This window comes from Schistocerca serialis, chromosome 10 (genome assembly GCF_023864345.2).
Source record: "Schistocerca serialis cubense isolate TAMUIC-IGC-003099 chromosome 10, iqSchSeri2.2, whole genome shotgun sequence".
NCBI lineage: Eukaryota > Metazoa > Arthropoda > Insecta > Orthoptera > Acrididae > Schistocerca > Schistocerca serialis.
In genome coordinates this window covers 133,107,137-133,109,651 of record NC_064647.1, presented here as the reverse complement: position 1 = coordinate 133,109,651, position 2,515 = coordinate 133,107,137, and the positions used below count along the sequence as shown (strand labels likewise).

The following is a 2,515-nucleotide window of genomic DNA, read 5'->3' as shown; positions in this document are numbered from 1 at the left end:
AGGGACGAATGGAGACGTGTCGTCTTCAGCGATGAGAGTCGCTTCTGCCTTGGTGCCAATGATGGTCGTATGTGTGTTTGGCGCCGTGCAGGTGAGCGCCACAATCAGGACTGCATACGACCGAGGCACACAGGGCCAACACCCGGCATCATGGTGTGGGGAGCGATCTCCTACACTGGCCGTACACCACTGGTGATCGTCGAGGGGACACTGAATAGTGCACGGTACATCCAAACCGTCATCGAACCCATCGTTCTACCATTCCTAGACCGGCAAGGGAACTTGCTGTTCCAACAGGACAATGCACGTCCGCATGTATCCCGTGCCACCCAACGTGCTCTAGAAGGTGTATGTCAACTACCCTGGCCAGCAAGATCTCCGGATCTGTCCCCCATTGAGCATGTTTGGGACTGGATGAAGCGTCGTCTCACGCGGTCTGCACGTCCAGCACGAACGCTGGTCCAACTGAGGCGCCAGGTGGAAATGGCATGGCAAGCCGTTCCACAGGACTACATCCAGCATCTCTACGATCGTCTCCATGGGAGAATAGCAGCCTGCATTGCTGCGAAAGGTGGATATACACTGTACTAGTGCCGACATTGTGCATGCTCTGTCGCCTGTATCTATGTGCCTGTGGTTCTGTCAGTGTGATTATGTGATGTATCTGACCCCAGGAATGTGTCAATAAAGTTTCCCCTTCCTGGGACAATGAATTCACGGTGTTCTTATTTCAATTTCCAGGAGTGTATATTGTGAAAAGCAATGGTCCCATAACACTCCCCTGTGGCACGCCAGAGGTTACTTTAACGTCTGTAGACGTCTCTCCATTGATAACAACATGCTGTGGTTCTGTTTGCTAAAAACTCTTCAATCCAGCCACAGTCTGATATTCCGTAGGCTCTTACTTTGTTTATCAGGCGACAGTGCAGAACTGTATCGAACGCCTTCCGGAAGTCAAGAAAAATAGCATCTACCTGGGAGCCTGTATCTAATATTTTCTGGGTCTCATGAACAAATAAAGCGAGTTGGGTCTCACACGATCGCTGTTTCCGGAATCCATGTTGATTCCTACATAGTAGATTCTGGGTTTCCAAAAACGACATGATACTCGAGCAAAAAACATGTTCCAAAATTCTACAACAGATCGACGCATCTGCTCGACGACTCTTCTTGAAGACTGGGACTACCTGTGCTCTTTTCCAATCATTTGGAACCTTCCGTTCCTCTAGAGACTTGCGGTACACGGCTGTTAGAAGGGGGGCAAGTTCTTTCGCGCATATAGTGGGTAAAAATAAAATTACCTATTGAACAGGCAACCTTCAAAGTGTTACACATTTGCGCATTACATCGTCTTGTACAGTGCCTCTGTCCTTTATGGTCAGTTTCTATTTGATCTCTCCATCTCCTTCTTGGTCTATCGTTTCTCTGTCACTAGACAGTGTTCACTATCATCTTAGCATTCTACGGTATTTTGATTTGTTATTGTAAAATAATTTCTCCATTTATTTCTATATTCTTTGATGTCTTCATTCATAGCGTAGCTGTCTATAGCTAGCTGGTCTTCTTGATACCCTCATTTCTGCAGCTTGTGTTCTTCTTTCATTTTCAGCTATTATTGTCTAACTACTCTGAATTATAGATGGTATTACCATTCTTTTGTAGAAATGTACTTTTCTCTCGCCTTTTTTTAGTGCACTGCATTTGGTCCATGAAATAATTAAATCTTTCAGCTTTTTAAGTATGTCTTTTTAGTTTGTGAGAGATATATGTTTACAAGCTAATTGAATTAATTCACAGTCTCTAATTTAAGGCGCCAACGGCCTTGCCGCAGCGGTAGGACTGGATCCCGTCAGATCACCGAAGTTAAGCACTGTTGGGCTGGGCTAGCACTTGGATGGGTCACCGTCTGGGTCTACTGAGTGCTGTTGGCAAGCGGTGTGCACTCGACCTTGTCAGACCAGTTGAGAAGCTACTTGATTGGGAAGTACTGTGCATCGGTCACGAAGTCTGACAATGACTCAGAAAGCGGTGTGCTGACCACATGCTCCTTCGTATCCGCATCCGGTGATGCATAAGGGCTGAGGATGATACGGCGGCCGGCCGATACCGTTGAGGCTTCAAGGCCTTTTCGGGTGGTATTTTTTACTTAGATAGTTTATTACCTTTCTCCACAATTCGATGCAGTATCTTTTCATTAGTTATTTGATCTACACACCTTATCTCTGGATCACTGGCATACTTCTGTAGAATCACTGTTGTGACTTGGCAAGACAGCCAAGCCACTGCGAGGTGAAGCCGAAAGGCACGCGTTTAAGCTCACGCAGGCTGGCGTGAGGTCTGGAACAGGTCAAGGTAATTAATATAGCCAATAACGTACGTAGCTGCTGGAATACTTAACTTTAATCCACAATTGGTGAACATCGGTCTGACGGTACATGCATCATAAGATAAATAGCAATTGATAATGGCGCCTTGCTAGGTCGTAGCAAATGACGTAGCTGAAGGCTATGCTAAC

The 2,515-nt window shown here is 46.2% G+C and overlaps 1 pseudogene; it reads left to right on the top strand.

Annotated features, from left to right (window-relative positions):
• Positions 1 to 1,812: 1,812 nt before the first annotated feature.
• LOC126425353 (5S ribosomal RNA) lies at positions 1,813 to 1,931 on the top strand (annotated as a pseudogene).
• The last annotated feature ends 584 nt before the right edge of the window (positions 1,932 to 2,515 follow it).